At 38.4% G+C, this 20,723-nt stretch overlaps 1 long non-coding RNA gene across 1 annotated transcript; it reads left to right on the plus strand.

The window, feature by feature from the left end:
• Positions 1–14,455: 14,455 nt before the first annotated feature.
• LOC113328712 lies at positions 14,456–15,422 on the plus strand. The gene is made up of 2 exons (XR_003349534.1): positions 14,456–14,863; positions 15,104–15,422. It is a non-coding gene; the product is annotated as an uncharacterized LOC113328712 (long non-coding RNA).
• Positions 15,423–20,723: the final 5,301 nt, after the last annotated feature.

Raw genomic sequence — 20,723 nt, forward strand, 5'->3', positions numbered from 1 at the left:
ATTGTTTTTTCCAATTCTTTCTGTTTTGCATTCCTCATCTTGATTTCAAATACTTGAGCAGCATCAGCATCAGAGTATCCTCTATGAATGACATTTCTTCCTTCTTGAACGGATTTTTGGTAGGCATTTTGGGGTGGTGGGAGGGATTGAGGTGTTTGCAGGCTTTTGTGATTTGAGTAGTGGGATTTTGAATGTGTGGGTGGGATGGGGCAGGGTAGGGATGGATGATGTAATATTCTACAAACTTTGCAGAATTTGATTTCATTGAGAGCATAAGCAAACTCCAGCCAATGAGAGATAGTTGGGGTTTCAAAAGCTTCAATACCAAACTTCAAGGGTCTGGTAACATCAATGGTAAGTTTAACTTCTAAATTTTTTTCAAATCTGTTTCTTCCATAAGGTTTCTTGGCAGTTTGAAAAACTCCTACAAGTTGTAGAATATTTTTGATATCTGGTATGATGTGAGATGGGATTCTTTTGATGAGCAGCCAAACCATTACCTTAGTAAATTGTTCTTCATGAATTAAGTCTGGACCTCCAAGGGGGATACCAACAAGAACCATAAGCTTGTCAAAGACTCCTCTGGTGCCTCCATTCCTCAATGTTGAGTAATCATCTTCATTAGTGATTCTGAGGATGAAATAATTCCTTTTTTTATTCCAAATATCAAGTTCAACTCTACCATTAAATTCCCAGTTGTTGTTGATGAATGTACTGATTCTAGATGTTTCATAACAGATATTGCTGCAGAGTTTTCCAATGAAACACCATTTCCAATCTAAAGGTTGCTTGGCTCTAATGTTGTCAGGATTTAAGAAAACCTTAGGATAAAGATCTACTTCAGGCATATTGAGGGTTTTGTTCATCTGATCAACAAGAATTTCAATGGTTGGGTTGGAGGGATTTGATGAGGAGGCCATTTGTGGGTGGTAAACGAATAAGAACCAGTAGGTATATTTACCAAAGTGTGTTCTAACAAGGCAGGACCAGCAATGGTAGTGTGGGGCATCCACCCAAGCTTTAATTTGAAAATGATTCTTGCAGATGTCAGTAATGTTGGTCCTTGGAACATAGTTGTGGGTTGTACTCAAGTTAGTCCAAACTGGTTTTGATAAGCACTGATCTGTTGGTGTGGACATCACTTTGTAGTTCAGTTGGTGATAGCTGTTGCTGGCTCTCGTGACTAGTGGTTTCTGGATCATGTACCTGCATACAAGGACAATAAAAAATTTATTTAAAGTGTTTAGAGTCTTACCTTGTCCTTCCCATTGGGGGTAGTAGATGGTAATTGTGTAGTCTTCATAATGACTGAGAACGACATGTCTAGCTGAATTTTGAAATGGTGACGCAAGTTGGATTTGTTCTTTGTCTTTGCTGAAGAGGTTGTCTTTGAATTGGTCTATGGTATTGCAGTTGAAATGGTCCATGTACTTGCAGCTGGAAGGATTTGAGTGGTTAATGGTGTCTGAGTCATTTCGAAACTCATGTATCTGAGTGGTTAACAATATCTGAATCATGTCGAAAATTTGAGGTAGTTTTTGTATCTGGGCTTGTCGGGTGGGGATGTTGCAGATCCAATTACTCAAAATCTGGCCCTTTGACGTGGAAGGAGAATTCTTTCCAGGTGTCTGTTGCCGCTTTGCATGAGCCAATGGTGGGTCTTTGCTTGTAGTATGCCAAATAGTGATGCCAGTAGGCTTGATCATGCGCCTCAAGTTGCAAGTCCGGAAGTTAATGCTGCAAGTCTGGTAACTCCCGAGGATTTTTGACGGTTGTGATTGAGAGGCTGTTGCTCTTCTTAAATTGATTAAAACCGCTGAGATGATAATTTTAATCAGTTTCTTGATCAGTTTCTGCTGAAAGAAAAAGAGTGTTCCTGTGTAATTCTTCTGTTGAACAACATTTCTAGAGTAATCTCCTCATTTAAATCTCCAGGAAAAGAGAAGATGGATGCAAATATGCAATCCCTGAGAGATGAGCATGAGAAGCAAAGAGTTGCCGAAGTCGAGCCTCAGATAGGGTAGACTGTTGAAATCCCTCAGATAAAGCAGGTAAATTTTTTTGTAAATCAAGCAGTTCCTGGGTGAGGTTTTAAACTCCATGCATTTAATAAATTTGAGTGCTATTTGCAGCCTGATAATTGTATTTTGTAGGTTGAAACTGCAAGGATAAGTGAAGGTTTTTCTGGGTATAATATACATGAATTGCATTATTCTGATGCAATGTATGAGAGAGCAGGTTCTGGTAGTAGGGTGTCTGGTTTTAGAGGTGGGAGAGTAGACAATGGGGAAAGGACTGTGTATGCAACTGCCAGGCGAGGGAGACCACCGCAACATGTCGAGCAAGGCCGAATTCAGAATGGGGAACTTGTGGGTGTAAAAGATGGGTGGGTTATTTTTGCACTGCACCCCACAAAGGGCCGCCGGGTGATAAGGGAAGGCATTGTATTAGTAGATGATGAGCGGATTGTCTGTGGGGGGACTCAGCAGAGCTTCTTTTCTGCTCAAATACCTGATCCTGCCAAGGATCAGATTCGGATTAAAGCTACAATGCCACCTGAACCAGGTCAGATCACGTTTCCCAATTTGTTCATTCTTGCTCCCATTCTCAGGCAGATGGCTCAGGATGTGGCCGAGGTGTCTCAGACTGGTGCAGGAGAAGTCACACATCCACTTGAAGTCCCTCGATATGAGCATGTAACTCCTGGTGTTGATTCTAGGATTGTGGGTCAAATCCACAGATCTGCAAAGGCTGGTGCTATGCGAGGTGAGGAGCCCAGCTTCCTGAGTTGCCGGCTGATGACACTTTGCCTCCTGAAGCTGATGCAAGGGCTGTAGAGAGGGTGTATAAGGCAGTGATGGCCAGGGCTGTGAGAGATGTTGCACTTGAGTCTGGGGGGCCAAAAGCAGACTAAATAGGTATGATTTGGCAAGCTGCACATGCTGAATTTAGTAGTACCAGACAATCTGAAATATGTTCTTTTAGTTTGATGCCGGAAAATAAAGATGCTACCCCTTTTATGGAAATGTTTTATGCATACTTTGGAAAATTGTAGTACTATGTTTAAGTTTTTATTTCTATTTCTATTTAAAGAAAAAGTAGTGCAATGTAGCTGATTCCTAGTTAAAAACATGCTAATAAAGAAGCAATGATCCCAATAGAAAGGATCTCGAGTGCTAACAAGGTTCAAGCAATAGTCAGGTTTAAGGGACTTGGTAGTACTAGCAGGCAATAGAGAGCATATGCTATTGGAAAATAGAAGATAAATCAAATTAGGAGTAGAGGGTAGAGAAACAAACATTAAGAGAGTCAAGTACTCACCTCCAGAAGGTTTAGCTAAACTAGCCAAGATAGTACACTGATACATACCAGGGGAAGGAGGTGTAGAAATCCAGCTGATTTCCCAAGGGGCTTTGCAACTAGAGAACCTCAGACTAACTGGTTGAGATTTCTGTCTCAAAAAAACTCCTTCCATTGCTAGAATAAAAATCTGGCTTTGAGAGCTTGAACAGGGTAATTTAAATCTAGGCAATGGGAGTTTAGTGGCAAGTTGTTTTTGGTAAGAAAGTTCCAGTAGTACTAAAAGATGCTGAGATAGGCGAAATTGGGTATGTGTTTTTGTAAAGTAACCCAGGAGAGCTTTTGTGTCATAATAATCATGAGATAATCCAGAATAGCCTTTGATGGTTTGGGCATTCATTCTTGTGTGATTCTTCGAATTGTAAGTTATGAATTCAGTGATTTGTGTGTTGTAAGTGATTTTTGAGCTTTTTGTGATTTGGGTGGTATTTGTGATTTGTGTTGTGTAATTGATGCAATTGCAGTTGCAAATGTGAGGCTTGTGAGTAGTGTTCATAAATTGAGCTTGAGATTAGCAGAGAAGCATCAAAAGCAGAGATAGAAAGGAGAATTCCGGCACAGAACAAGGAATCGGTTGTTAGAAAGAGCCGTTAGAGAGACGTTGGGAGAATGGGACAGAAAAAAAACGGTAGAAAAAAGCCGTTACTGAGAGGGGAGAAAACTCAGATGAAGAGGAGAGAGGGGACAGCCATATCAAAATCAGTTCACATGTGAACAAATCTTTGGCATCATCGACACATTCAGTTGAAAAATGTAATAGTGGTCACTGCATATATTTGTCGAATAAGATGCCCAGATATTTTTTTTTTTTTTTTTTTTTGGGACCATTTCTAATTCAACGTGTTACTGTTTACATGATTTCCAATTCAATGTGTAATCTTCATTTTCTTTTATCGGTGGGAAGACAAAATATATGTACTCAAGTTGTGTAACCATCATCACATATTACATGTAGCTAGGTCCTTATGCTAGCTAGCAAGTACTTACCTTTCTATATTGGTGCGTTTAAATTCTTATTTGGTTACGTTGTCAATTATTTTCAACCCTAAGACAACAAGCCAAATTCATTGGTCCCAAAAAATGCTTTTGTGCGCCCTGTAAAAGGCCAAAAGAATGATGCACAGTCCGTGTGCTGCCAAAATGACAGTAAAATTACAAAGGCGGATATAGATTTGACATAGACAGAGACATCCATCCGATCGACTAGTCTTTTTAATTTCTTTCTTTTCGGTTTGATGGAATCCATCCATTCTGAGTAGTCGTTAGTTAACCTTTCCGTAATCCCCATTTCCCTGCCATGACATTCTGTCACAACGGCAACATGCCTCTGGTTTTCTTGTTTTCTATTGGTTATCAAGCTAAAGCATTGACATGTGTCGCATAATATTATCAGCTATATATTATGGCAGAAGCTAAGCCAGAAAGGAAGCCCATAGTCCCAACCCCTACATTTAATCTCCAGAATATTATTGTCTGAGGTGACAAGTGACAAGACCCTCCACCCGCACCTCCTGGGCCAGCCTGCGGTTGATTAGAGGATGTAAAAACTGAACCCACATTGTGGTTGAACATGATCCAACCACACCCCCGTGACACTTCATCTCCGACAACTCTCTCTGTAGAACTGTGTGATTTATTATTAGGCTTCATCAAGACCAATCAATCAAGACAGCAGCAGCAACCTAGTCCTCCTCCATTAAAGAAGAAGACTCGCTCTTAACTCTTCTGCATTAAACAAACATTTGAGTGATCATCAATGAATTAAACTGTACCCAGAAATATGAGAACCAATTGACATAAATGGCCAAAAGGTCAATCTTTCACTTGCTTAGTTTCTGCCAAGCGGAATTTCAGTTTCCGCCTCCGGTTAGCCAAAGAGATTGCCAGTTTCCTTGCTTTCGGGTTAGTTACTTCTCTGAAATTCACCAAAAAAATGGGCATCAAAGTGTTGGCTCTAAGTCACCACAAAAGTTCCTAACATTTTGGGCATACATGAATCTTATTTGGCATACCTAATAAAAATAAAAAATGATGTGAAATAACAAAATCAGAAGCCCCTTTTACCATTTTTTTTTAAATGGCAAATCTGCCCTTTTAGGATTAATGTTAATACTAATGATTAGTTAAAATAATTCTGACTAGTGATTAGTGATTAGTTTTAAGATTATTTAGTTATAAATTTGTGTAGGTGAGAATTTTTGAGTAAGAAAAAAGAAAGTTAGATTTTTTTTGGAGAAGGAAAAGGGGAAAATGAGAAAAAAGCTTGTATTCTTATGTTTAATTTCACTTTTGTGGCTTAAAATCATAAAAAGTTTGTGTTTTTTCACTAAGGTTCGGCGAGTCTGGAATATGTTCGGCTTAATATATCAGCCGAACCAACCTGGATATTGACAACTAATGAACAGTTCGGCAAGCTGAAAGCGTTATTATTATGAGCCGAACCCACTTTGTAGCCCCTAGTTCGGCTTGTTTAAAAATGTCATAATGAGCCGAACCTAATCCTGTGCGATCTGAAAGAAAAGTTATGTGAGGTTCGGCTTATATTGAGAAAATCGTAAGCGCCGAACCTTGTGGTAGTACATGGTTCGTCTATTTACATAAGTATTATATAAGCCAAACCTGATTATTTATATTCCTGATAATTGTTGGGGTAAGAATTTTGTATTGGTTCGGCACATAATGTGAATATGTAATAGCCGAACCTCGTAAATGTGCTAGGTTCGGCACATATTATGATTATCGAATTTGCTGAACCCCTATGCATCTCTATCTATGACTAGGTTCGGCTTGAAATTTCATGAAATTTCATGCCGAACTGTTCATATACACTTACATGAAGCTTTTGTGAAGAACAGTTCGGCTAAAAACGCAACTCAATTTTGAGACGAACCCAACACCGTAACCGTCATTTAATCGATGAAAAACAGCAAATAGGAGATTGGGTTTGTAAAACTTACTTTCTTATTCTCATTTCCGGAGTTGGAGATGCAGTTGGTTCAATTTCTGGTTCAATTGATGGTTGATTTTCAGTTTCTACACCTTCATCTTCAATTGGTTCTTCTTCTTCAATTGATGGTTTAGAAGACGGTTTGGTTTGCTTAGTCCCTTCTTTTCTTTGTACGAGTTATTATGTGGTGGAGTTTAATCGACGATCAAATTTTTACGAATCGATAATTAATCACGATGATGAATTTTTTTTCGCGGGAGGGGAAGAGTTCGGTTAGAGGAGGAGGAAGAAGAAGAGATGTTAAGGGAAACTGATTTTGATTTTTTAGAAAATTGATTTGAGATTTTTGTATTAAAGGTATATAGGTAATTGAACTACCCATTAGGTACCCCTTATAAGATCACCGAAGATGAGACTATTGTTTTGTATGCCTAGAAAGATTTATGTATGCCTAAAAACAGCCTTCCAAAAAATTTCCAAAATGACGATTTACCTTAAGATGCTGTTTTTGTTCATAAGCTTAAGACCCTGGGCCTAAGGTATATCTTCCTAACCAGGCCCATACTTTCAAATTTTAAGTAAAAATCACTTCCCGTTTCTGTAAATTGCTGGCAAAAGATATGGAAAATCAAAAACTGCATCGTCATCTCAGACTCCTCAGAGGTACAACAAATAAGCAGCATATTGTAGTACACTACTCTTTTCTTATGAATCATCATCATCTGCTGCTGCCTCTTAGTGTATTAAATTAAATAACCAACAACCGGTGCACCTAAATTTATTCATTCCCAGCCAAAAGACGAGTCTCGTGGGAGGCGGTGTCCAAAAAATCCCCCTCCAGTCACCGACATCGTGTGTTGTCCTCTACGCGAAACACTGTTTGGCATTTAATAGTACGGGCCCTGTCTGATCTGAAATCCAAGAAAAACAACTTGTTGACACCGGCATCATAACGTGTCCCACCTTGTTTTTAGAAGTCGGTTTGGTCCGGCTTCAAAGAGCAACTCTAAACTGAATAATTGTTTGTACAATGTCCTTGAGATTTTGACACAATGAGATGTCTATGTTCATTTTGAAATGGCCAGCCGGCCTGTAGTTGAACCCATGCATGACTTTGTATGACAAATGGTTGGATTGCAGTGTGTATTACACTATTACTCCACGAAACACAAATAGACAGATGCCTTCATATTTCATTGACTGCGAAACTACCCTGGAGTAATTACATGTGATTTGCTATTTTCTCGATCGAAAAAGAAATAATACGGGGACGGCGAAGCCAGCACTCAAGGTGTTTATTTGTTCCAATAAGACGCCCAGATATATGCCTCTTTTTATTTATTTTTTTGGACCATTTCCAAGTCAAGATGTTTTCTTGGGACCATTTCTTCTTCGAATTCAAGGTGTTTACAGTTTAGAAGGTTTGCTATTCAATAATGTCCAATCATCATTACACCATGCCTAGTGGTTGGACTTGGATTCCAAACTGGTGCGGCCAGCTTTTTATTTGTTACTTGTTTTAGGTTTCAATTTCTGAAGATCGAGAAAATGGCACACCAAATTTGTCCGAAAGTTAGCATATTCTAACATGGATAGCCATGTGTCTACCATCCGTAACGTATTTGGATTTAGGATTTGTTAGCCAAAGAAGCGAACAACAACGAGCGCATTTTTGATCATATTCGATCCGCCTTAACTATATCTTGCAAAAACAAATAGTCCCAAAATGCATTGGTTCGCCATGGAAAAGAGATGTGGCCAAAACAAATAATGAAGAAAATGAAATCACCGTGCTGCAATCCAGGAGAAAAACTACAAAGGCGAGAAGATTACAGAACATCCGTATAAAGATAGACAGAGACACACACCCATCAGTCCATCCATCCATCCGAATGAGTAGTCGTTAAACGCCTTTGGTCAATCCCCATTTCCCTGCTCCCATCATTCTGTCATCACAACTCACTTACATGCCTCTAGCTAATTCCTTGTTTTCCGTTGGATATGAAGCTAAAGCATTGACATGACATGATATTATCAGCTTATGATTCTGTTAAATGGGAAGCTGTTCTAGAAGCTATGTCTAAGTTTGGTTTTCCAGCTGGATTTATTCATTGGGTTAAGCTTTGTATTTCTTCAGCCAAATTCTCCATCTTGGTAAATGGTTCTCCTTATGGTTTTTTGGTGCTAAAAGGGGTTTAAGGCAGGGTTGTCCTTTATCCCCCTACTTATTTGTTATGGTGATGGAGATATTCAGTGCTTTACTGCAGCAACAAGTGAGGCAGGGTACCTTCGAATTTCATCCTAAATGCAAGTCTACTAAGCTAGCACATTTGTGTTTTGCTGATGATGTCCTTATTTTTTTTCAAAGGCACTTTGAAAGCTACTCATGTTATTAGGAACATCCTTGATGATTTTAACATTTGCTCTGGGCTTACTGTGAGTGTGCAGAAAACCTCCTTGTACCATTCTGGAATTCAAGAGGAGGAGGTGAGATTGATCCTACAGTGTATTGGTTGTGCTGAGGGGGTTCTTCCAGTGAGATATCTAGGAGTTCCTCTTATTTCTACAAGGTTATCTTATACTGATTGCCTCCCATTGATTGCAAAGATCATCAAGAGAATCAAACCCTGGAAAGCCAGATTTTTGGCTTATCCTGGAAGATTACTTCTTATCAAAGCTGTTCTCTATGGCACGGTGTACTTTTGTTTTTTTTTTCTTTTTACTGCCTAAGAGAGTGTTCAAGGAGTTAAATACTATCTTTAAGAGGTTTATATGGGATGGTATAGAGATGGGGAAGAAGTTTAGTTGGTTGCAGATCTGCACTTCTTTTCAGGAAGGGGGGCTAGGAGTGAAGAATTTGGAATTCACCAATATTTCTGCAAACCTTAAACACATCTGGGATTTAGTATCTGGTAAGGATACTATATGGACCAATTGGGTGAAGGTAAATCTTATCAAATATAAGGATTTTTGGAGTATGGTAGTGCCCCAAGATTGTTCATGGAGCTGGAGAAGAATTTTAGAGTGTACAAAAATAGCAAAAAAATTTATAAGCACCATTTTGGGTGATGGAAGAGATATTAGTCTTTTGCTAGATTTCTGGCATCCTCAGGGTAGACTTTGTGATTGGATTAATGTGGAAGATATTAATAATTTGGTTAACCAAGGTCATCATTCAATTTCATATTTTATTAGAGGAGATCAATGGATATTTCCTTGTGATGTTACAGATGTTGGAGATTTGAGGAATTCTGTGCAGAAGGTGAAAGTTGATTCTAATGAAACTGATAAGAAGATTTGGACTGCTAGCAATTATGGTGAATTCTCCATGAAGGAAACTTATTTAGCTTTGGCTCTTAAGGGTCCTGAAATAATTTGGCATAGAATGGTCTGGTTCAAGGGGCACATACCTAGGCATTCTTTTATTGGATGGTTGGCTTTGCACAAAAGGCTTAAGACGAGGAAAAAACTTCTCCAATGGGGTTGTATTGAAGATGCTCAATGTTTGCTGTGTATGGAGACCATTGAGGATGAGGATCATCTATTTTGCAGTTACAGTTTCTCTTCCACTATTTGGCAAGGTATCCTTCTTAAACTTGGTTACTATAGAAATTGCTCTCTCTCTTGGGAAAATGAAGTGAAGTGGTGTTGTGATAATTTTGGTAGTGGGGGAGCAGTAAATACTATCAAGAAACTTGCTTTTAATAGCTTCATCTACCATATATGGAAAGAAAGGAATAAAAGGTTGTTCTCTACCCACTCTAGCTCTATGGATGATGTTAGTTTCAATATTGTAGATGATATTAGACTGAAAGTGGAAGCTCATGGGCTATCTGATGTTGATACTGCTATTGTTAGAAGGTTTTTAGCTAGATTGAATGTTTCTTGTCAGCTGCTCAGGAAAAAAAAGTCATTGCCTGTACCTGGAAATTTCCCCTAGCATATGAAGTTATGATTAACATAGATGGGTCAAAAAGAGATGATTCTGGAGGCTATGGTGTTATTATTCGTAATGCCAATGGTGATCCTGTTGCTGCGGCAATTGGTGGTTCTGGTCCTGAAACAGTGTTTACTATTGAGTTATTGGGAGCTGAATTGGGACTGAAGCTGGCAATCAAGCATCAAATACCATTTGTTCATAGTGGTACTGATTCAATGGCAGTTTTTAATCTGTTTAATAGTAAAGATCCCAAACCAATTTGGAGTGTGATGCATTTGTGGAGACGCATTGCGTTTGAGAAGACAATTTAGAAGAATCAGGGTGAGTCACATTTACAGGGAGACCAATAGGGCTGCTGATTATCTAGCAGATATGCACCCAAAGGAGGGCTTTATAGAGTTGGAGATGGAAAATTTTAGTGAGAAGCTGCATAATATTATTGCTGAGGACAAGAGTTTGAAGGTGTATTACCGTAGTTAGGTTTTGTTCTTTTTTCTTTTCCTTTTGGTTTGGTTGGGGTTCTTTAACCCCGCGGATTGTTTCAAAACCAAAAAAAAAAACTGTCATCACAACTCACTCACATGCCTCTATCTAATTCCTTGTTTTCTGTTGGATATGAAGCTAAAGCATTGACATGACATGATATTATCAGCTGGCAGAAGCTAAGCCCATGGCCCCAACCCCATGTCCCACCAACTGCTGCATGAACGTGTCAAATCTTAAACGAGACACGCTTTTTTTCTTTTTCTTTTTGTCATCAGCATAAATGTGATCCTAGGCCAAGGAGCCTCCAGATGACCAGATCCAAAGAATGAAATGTGATCCTAGGCCAAGGAGCCTCCAGATGACCATATTCAAAGAATATTTTAGGAAAGCACAATAAAATTGGAGCTTTGATATTGTATGCTTGTGTGTTGCTAGGAGACATTGACAAGTGACAAGACCCCTCTCCTGTGCCTGATGTTGATAAGAGAATGTGTTCAGCTCGGCTCAATGAAGCCCACATCTTCATTGCGGGAACCCCACAACTACTGGTTTTAGTGTGGCTGATACCATTACATATAAAACAAATAAATCTTGATTATCATCCTGGTACCATTACATATAAAACAAATAAATCTTAATAAATCTTGATTATCATATCATTCAAAAGTTAATTTTGATATCCCAATATAAATCATACGTAAATTCTGACCACCACCACAACCTGCAAAATGAAAAGTTACAAATTGCAATATGAAATTAGTTTTTGAAATTTAAAATTCAGTTTGTTAGGTATTGATAAATTATAAATTTCACTTTTTTTCTATGGAATTGTAGTGCCGAACGAAATTCCAAAAGGCTACCATCATAAAAATGATAGTAGAGAATTTGTAAGTAATATTAGGTTAATCAAATACTTAACTTAGTTTCGTTTCCATTACGATGAGTTCCCAATCAGATACTTGTGTTGATCAATTATCTAGACCTAATTTGAAAGGTAATATCTTCATTCGGAATTCCATAAGATGAATATTCGAAGGCGGTGGAAGATTGTGAAAACGGTTGGAAGATTATCACGTCCAAAGGGGTTTGTGCCTCTTTAAACCATTGATCTTTACAACATGCCCAAGCTCTTATAGCATGCAAACGCTCGATGGAGCTTATTGTCGTTGGGAAAAGGTTTCTTCTGCTTCAAGTTTTCGATGAAGCTGGTGTTCGTCGTATTCACTTAGCCTGAGAAATTCATCTTCGGTCCAACCGTGACTACAATTTACGCTAGGTCGTCAAGAAATCCTAGTCGTTAGACACACTGAAACATATTACCTAAACCCTAACATTGTCAATATTTACCCAATTCAAAGCTAAAATAATTTGTGGGTTTTTCGATTCTTACCTAGAAGAGTCAGTTGTGGAAAATTTGTTGTTGTTTGAACACTTACATTTACCAAATATTCATAGACTACATTAACATTAATAACTTGTCATATTTTAGAATCAGGGCTCAATCGACCCGATCTTGTGAATCTGGATCTTATTGTCATCTTCAGAATCAACCAGTTGTTAGAGAAAGTCGATGACGAAGAGAGAAAAAAATTTCTAGGCTTTGATTTTACTTTTGGTTTTGGTTTTGTAGAAGTAGAAGTAAGAAAATAAGTGGTTGAGAAAAAAAGGTGAGAAGGGGGGAGAATTTGATTTGAAGCTCAGTTTAGGTTTTGATTTTTAGTTTTTAATTAGTTTTAGGTATCACTATAAATTAGTTTAATAAGGAAAAGCAAATTCGAATTTTCAATCACTCTAGATCACCCCCTCTCCACTTTTTGGATATGTACATCAAATATTGCAGTCCCAAAATCTTTTTAGTTTGCAGCCCCAAAATAATAGAATTCTACAGTAATTTCTCGTGCAAATTCGAAAAATTATGTCAAAACAGCAAGATATATGAAGTGAGTAATATCTGAAACTCGATGTGGTTTTTATTGCAAATCCAATCTTAATTACAACTTCTTGGTAAGGGCAATTCCTATGGAATGCACAAACTTGAAGTTTGTTCATTTTCCTCCCACTATGGACTCAACAAACGTGAAAAACGGATGGCCAAACCAACAAATTTCTTGGTTTGTTCACTACGGACCAACATGAGAAGCACGTCTCATTTGGAACCTCGCGGGCGAAATAAACCCACTGGCGGATGTAGTGAAGCTGCACAGACTGTGATTACCCGCCAGCGGCTATTGTTAATCCGCCAACAACTATATGTCAATCCAGTCATCCAACGACTCTTACTCTTTTCACTATAAATCAAACTTAAAATTCACACCTTTACCTCTAAATTTCTCAATTTCATATCATTTCAATACCGTTTTTCTATCAGAAAAAGTTCACACCTTTACTCATACCATCCCAATCTATCAGAAAAAGTTCAAATAATCCATTTTTCTAACAAATATGGCATCCACCTCGCAATAATCCCAACAACAAATACAACTATCACAACGAAAATCTCAAGCAATAGCTACTAGAATTCGTGGACTCAAGTATATGATGGATGAAGACGAATCAATTTGTAGGAATTATATGTTGTTTGCAGTAGATCAAATCAATGGTTGCTCACAAGAAAAGAATACTTTTTATGGAAAGTTCTTCAAAGATTTTGTGAAGAAACCGGTAACATCAATAGTCGTGATGCCGGCGGATTGTATTATCGTTTTCATGCAATTACCAAAGACGTTAGTGAATACGTAGCTATAATCATGTAAATGTGGCGGTCCAAAAGAAGTGGTGAAACTGTACCGATGTGGAACGAAGATGTCGGGAAGAGTGTCAAAGTTCCCAGAAAACTGCTTTCCAACACAAACCTTGATACAACATTCTGAAGGTGCTTAACAAGTTTAATCCATACTTTTGGAAGGTAATCAAGTGCCTGCAAGATCACCACATGGCCAAATATCGCGGGATTTTCAAAATCGTGGGCATATTTCCTCACTAGAAGGAAATGGATTTCCATATGATGGGTCTCCAAGTAGTCAGGAACAACATATATAACACCAATCTGGACGTTAACACCAACGTCATAATAAGAAGAGGAGGGGGACAAAAAGATGGAAAATCAGAGAGAGACGCAGCCCAAAGAGCATTAGAAGGAGGTTTAAACGAGTTCAACTATTCTGAGTTCAAGGAATTCGAGCAGAAGGTAGAACAAGATAGAAGCAGAGACGGTGGCATTACGTTAAGGAAACTTCGAAAAAGTCGTCTTTCACGAGAAAAAGACTAAATGTATTTTAAGATGAACAAGCTACTCTCCTTGAACACCTCAAGAATGAATGCACGACAACTTACTATATGGACTAGGAAAACGGATAAGACGAAAAGACAAGTCCCTAAACAACCTGGCCAGTACGAGAATGAGGGCACCGGTACTGAAGATGATGATGCCTCGGAAGAAGACGAAGATGAATAACGACGTGACTAGATGTAGCTAAATTTAAGTTTTGTTTATTAGTTAAGTTTATTTAAAATGTTATTGGCGGAACTTGTCAATAAATTTAAATAGTCTCACTACTAATATAAAGAAAGAAGAGAGGTCTTTTTGTGTGTAACCAAAAATTTCAATCGACAATGATACTACACATATACCCCTGCGTGTTGTGTTTTCAGTGTACTACTGTCGTAAATATCTTAAAACGTCAGGGCCATATTCGACTTCAATCTTCCTCTCGTGTTCTCACTCGAACTCAATCTGAAGGTTGAAGGAGAAAACCATCAAAGAGGAATAAATGGAGAAAATCACCAGCACCCTCCATTTCCTTCAGTTTCATCCTCTTTGACTGTCACCACCTCCACCACCTTCTTCGTTTCTGTTTTTCTATCCGTTTCTTCTAAAATGTAACCCTACGGTTAATGTTTTGAATTGATCGTCTAACCTGCAACCCTAGGTACCAAATTGGATTAACCTTTCTTCTCCATTCAAATCGCTAAATTTATTCGATTTCGAATTTAGAGTTCATGGTTTTGATTGAATTAATCCGACCTGTAATCCTAAATTCGAAATGGAATTTACAATTGAAATTTTGGAATTACTTCAGAAAATTCCAAATTAGATCACCACCACCCTCCTCCACCTCCTTCTACTGCAGGTACATTTATTTCTTCATTGTCTTTTATTATCTGCCCAATTTCGATTTTAAAGTCTCTCACAATTAAGCCTCCAATTTCAATTTTAAAAATCTCTCAAATTACCAATTATGACCGCTTGGAGTTTTGCAAGTAGGTGTATACTCTGATAGTTGTGGAGCTAATTAATTTCAGTTTTAGTACGCAATAAATTTATAACCAAGTAATTTCAGTTATAACTTTTTGATTTGATTGATTTGAAGATGGATCAACATCGAAGCCAAAAACTTATGGAGCTAGCCGAGAGTGAGCCAGACAAAATAAAAAGTGATTGCGGAATGCTTCCTATAAAGCGAAACAAGAGAAAATGATAGACGATGAAAGACAAGCTTTGAAGAAAAGATGTCTTATTGCTTATCGCAAACGAATTGAAGCCAGCACAAGCTGTAAGCATATTAATTTTATAATGCTCATCCCATAACTCAAGATTTTAAGCTTATTATGTAGATTTATACCATGTGCGTGCAAATTACAAACAATTAATATGCATTATGAATCAATATGATGTGTCAGTGTATGAAACATGTTGATCATAGCAGTCTGCTTAAGCTTTAAGGTTACAACTTCAGCAATATTTACATAGAATGAGCATACATGTGATAGAGTACAATCCTGTTGCAGCAAACAATTTACAGGCTTGGGTAACAAAAGTTTAGGTTGTGCTCAGGTTGTTTTAGTTAAACAGTGAGAGAGAGATGGTGTGTTGTAGATTAATCTTTTTTATGTCAAGGCAAATGTCTTTTGGGTTTCATTCAACCGTTTGGACATTTGTTTTGCATTTCATTGTTGCAGGGTTCATTTGAAACCGACATCCTTCATTATTTTGGGGCAAACTTTAATTTTACTGGCTTATCACGATAATGACTAACCACATTGATCAATCTTCACTCAAGCCCTACGTTCCTCAATCTAAATAAGATGCATGAAGCCGGTCCAATTTATGGTAAGATAAAAACAACTCTGTATAGGTTTGGAATTTCGTGGATTTGCACAAGGTATTAAAAAAATCGGTTCATCATTAAATCGTGTAGTTAAACTATTAGGAAAAAGAGAAGTGTGTCTTCAAAGATTTCAGTCGAACCTATATACAACTTTGGATCATACAAGGTGGGTAAGTATCTTTACTATTATAAAAAAAGGTCCATTTTTAACATATAACTACTGCATAAGCACAACAACTGGATGCATTCTATCAGCTATACGACTTTCATGTATCACCATTACATGTATGGCATTGACAGGCTTTGCTTATACATACAGTATGCAAAATGTACCTCTTTCACTATCGTCTAAGAATACCAGAATTAGATAAAAGCATTTGATGTGCAAAGAAAAAACACCTGACAAGTTTAGAATTAAAAAAAGAAGAGGTACCTTGATGTGAAACCACGAGTATAAGGTGAAGTGATGACCAGGGAACAAATGTTTCTCTTAACATAGTCTTTACTACTACTACAATGTTGTTACTAACTAAGAAACATGTGGAGCTTATTTTTAATGACTGTATTGTTTCAAAATGATGAAGTACACTTAATTATGAATTTATTATTATTAGTGATTAGAGCATCTCCAATGCCAGGGGTGAAGGTCTTAAAAAGACAAGACACCTAGGATTTAGCACTTTTCTAACCAAGAATTTATCTCCAATGTCAAGGTCAAGGTAAGGTAAAAGCATGACATAGATGCCATCTCATAAGAAAGGGTAAAGGAGAAAGTCATATCTTTACCTTCTCCATGACCCAAGGTCTTTTGACACATAATCAATTCTTTATTCCAAAATTAATTTGTCTCTAAGTTTTAGGGTAGTAATATCTTGGTATTGGAGATGAAATTTGAGGTAGAAAATATAACTTTCATTTTTTTTAGCCACATAGTAATGACCCACAACAAAAAGGTATTAATAGGACCTCCATCTAGGATTACCTTCACCCCTAACATTGGAGATGCTCTTAGGGAAGCTGCACCAAATTATGCTTATGCTATTGCTGATATTCACAGTTCAAGTGGTGATAACAATAAGGTGTGACAACATTAACCTGAGCCCTAGGATCATAAAACAACTTCGGCATCTAGCATTAGCACGTTGAAAGAGGCAAAAAGTGTCAATATTAAACTGACCGACAATTGCATTTACTGAAAATGCAAGAAGCAAGAAGTGCCGACCTGAAACCCACCCAGAACAAAGAACTTCAATATTCGAGTTTCCTTTATTACTTTTAGACAATGTAAGCCCTGTATTCTCAATGCACATTGTCGGTTCAAGTGGCAGGCACATTTGCGAGTACGTCTTTATTAAGATGTTTGTACAGTCTGAACGGAGAACACTGTTTTCTCCCAGTTGGATGTTTAATGTAATTAATCTTTTTTGTCCCGGTTGGACCCAGGACCAAGTCAAGTTTGTCCCCAATCCCCATCACATGTGCTTGCAGCTTTTGGCCAGAATAACACGCACATTGTGCATGCATTATCACATCAGTTTTCCATGCAGGATCGCCGATTCAAGCGGCAGGCGCATCGCACGTGCGTGTTATACTAGTCTAATTAAAATAAACAATATCTATCAGCCTCGGGCTCGGCCTCGGCCACCCTGGTTTTGACGTCCACCCTGGTTTTGATGCCCCTTGCATCGTCTCTTGCTCCTTTTAGAGCCCAAAGGTGCTTAGTTAGATCTTCTCTTAGCTTCCCATAAATTTCTCGGTTTTGGATTCTGTCGGTGGCAAGTCTATATTCTCTTGCCGGACGACCATGTGCACCACAAGCCTCGACCTCAAATCTTCGTCTGGAAAATTAGTCCAGGTTAGGTCACGTCTAGTTTCCTCAATAACCATGTTATGCAGAATGTTGCAAGTTAGCCTAATTTTGTTTATTTTTTGAAGATAAAAAAGGCGTGTAGGGCCAGCTATGATGGCGAACTTCCTTTCCAGTATGCCAAAAATGCGTTGAGTATCCTTCCTCAATTTCATTTGTTTGCCTTTAAAGTACTTCATATCCTTCGCACTCGTCGGTCTAAAGCTTGTCCGACTATAAGCTTGAACCAAAGTAAACCATTCTGGATAGATCCCATCTGCTGGATAAAGCCTCTGAGTGTAGTCATGGCCGTTGATGGTAAATTACAGTGCGTCACGATCCCATGCTTAAAATCTTCAAACAATGGGGATTTATGCAAAACGTTGACATTGTTATTGGAACCTGGGAGTCCAAAAAAAGCATGCCAAAACCAACAATCATAAGTATCCGACACTTCCAAAATTACAGTTGGTTTTGGGTAATGATCCTTATATTGACCTGTCCATTCAACCGGACACGCATGCCACGTCCAGTGCATGCATTCAAGACTGCCTAGCATTCCTGGAAAACCCCTCGCAGTGTTTTCGGGAGTGATTCTTTCAAGATCTTCCTGTGTTGGCTTTCTTAAAAAGATTGGACCAAAATGCTCGACTATTTTTTCTCAAAACAATTTGAGATACCTAAAAGAGGTTGTTTTTCGAATACGGACGTAGTCATCTGTGAATCCGCTGGTACCCTGTAACATAGTATACGGAGGGCGGCGATGACCTTTTGTTCGAGATTAAATTCCCGTACATTTCGTGCATCATACTGATAATTAAATAAAGGTTGTACCTGACAAAGCTCGACAATAATCCTTTGCGTCAAGTTGCGACCCATGACGCTGAAAATCATCATCGGAATAGACGCATCCATGATTAAAATAATCATGCATCATCTTGTCGTGGTAAATGTATCGATACCGCCACGTCCATCTTCTGGTCTAAAGGCTTTGGCATTACCCTTGATTGTAATTGCAATATAAAAGTTCGCCTCCTTCTATCTTCAATTGTTCCATTTGACGCAAAATCTCTATATACATTTTTTCTTCCTCTTCGTACAAGGTTTCATCCATCTCCAATCATCCTCAGATCAATCAAAATCAGAATTCATGGTTGAAATTTGAAAGCGATTGAAATTGTGAAGAATTTGATTTAATGAGAGCTTGTTGAGAATTTGGGAGATCAAGCTTGAGTAGTATTTAACCGGGTAGAAAAACTAGCATTTCCGGTGACCGTTAAAAAGTAACTGTACGCGGTTTAAGAAAACCCGCCAACAGTTTGTTTTCTCCCGCCAGCGATTTAACTTAACCCGCGCGCCTGGTTTTCTTCCGCTCAATGCGTTTACAATAATGGAAAAGCCTGTTTGCCATCCACCTGGCTCAACAAAAAAGAAAATTTAGTAATTGCCGAAGGGATTGCGCTAAGAAGTTTCAGTGTTCCCACTTGATTCCAAATGGTCCATATCCAAAGGGGATATTTTTAGCGAGGAAGAAAAACAAAATTATTTTTGTACTGGGCGACAAGTGACAAGACCCTCCTCCGCAACTCCTGTGCCTGCTGTTGATTAGAGGGTTCAACAGCTCGATGAAAAAATCGAACCCACATTTTTGTTGCATAAACTGATGAACACTTACCCCCACCACCATTTTTTGTTACTACTCATATGAATATGATCCAACCACACCATCGTGACTCTTCATCTCCAATAACTCTCTCTACATAATTGTGTGATTCATAAGGCTTCATCAAGACATCCCAGGCTAAGTCCCGTGGTCTTCTAATCTAGCAACTAGATTAGCAATCCACGTCAGTTAGGGCAACCTCTTAAGTCCTATGGGAGTGCTAATTGAGCAGTTAGATTAGCAGTCCACGTCAGCTGAGACCACAGACCACCGCTGTTTGGTTCAGCTCTTTAAATTTCAGGCGTCAGATCAAATTTTGTGATTTTAGTGATCCATGTGATTTTTGTGAGCGCTGAACGGTTCAACGCTAAGGCTAACCTCTATGGGCTAGATTGGAGTGCTAGATTGGCCAAAAAGTGTTGCAAATCAAAAAATAAGTGTTGGAAAAAAGTTAACAGTGATAGTTGATAGTTCTCTCACCTAGCAAGTGCTCGCGGTCCAACTATCAGCGAGATTGAAACGCTGAACCGTTCGGCGCTGAAAAAGTGACATAAACGCCGAACCATTCAGCGCTGGGAGAAATCTTTTTGATCTAACGGCTGAGATTTACAGCGCCGAACGGTTCGGCGTTATATGGTGGTCCCGCTGCTAATCTAGCTGCTAGATTAGCCATCCCATAGGACTTAGGAGGTTTCCCATGCTGACGTGGATGGCCAATCTAACAGCTAGATATCTAGCCCATAGGACTAAGTTTAAGGTCACTTTTTGAACGCTGAACCATTCAACGCTTCAATCTCGCTACTAGTTGAACTGCGAGCAAATGCTAGGAGAGAGAACTAGTGTTAACTTTTAGGCTACACTTTTTTTTTAATTGCAACACTTAACTGTCAATCTAACAGCTCAATTTAGCCCATAAGACTTAGCCTAAGTACTCTTCATCTCCGACAACTCTCTCTACAGTCTACACGATTGTGTGATATTAGACATCATCAAGTACCAGCAGCAACCTAGTCAGTCCTCCATCAAAGAACTCATCTAAAACACTAATCTCTTAACTCTTCTGCATTAAACAAACATTTGAGTGATCATCAATGAATTAAGCTGTAAAGAGAATATGAGAATGAATTGACAGAAATGGCCAAGGTCAATCTTTGACTTGGTTAGTTTCTGCCAAAGCACTATTTACGCGGAATTTCAGTTTCCGCCTCCGGTTAGCCACAGAGATTGCCTGTTTCTTTGCTTTTGGCTTAGTTACATCTCTGAAATTCACCAAGAAAATAAGCATCAAAGTGGTTTCGCTAAGTCACCAGAAAAGTTCCTAAACATGCAATACTCAACAGTAACTTTTTTTTCCAAAATAACAATTTACTATT

Source organism: Papaver somniferum, chromosome 1 (assembly GCF_003573695.1).
Source record: "Papaver somniferum cultivar HN1 chromosome 1, ASM357369v1, whole genome shotgun sequence".
In the NCBI taxonomy this organism is placed as follows: Eukaryota; Viridiplantae; Streptophyta; class Magnoliopsida; order Ranunculales; family Papaveraceae; genus Papaver; species Papaver somniferum.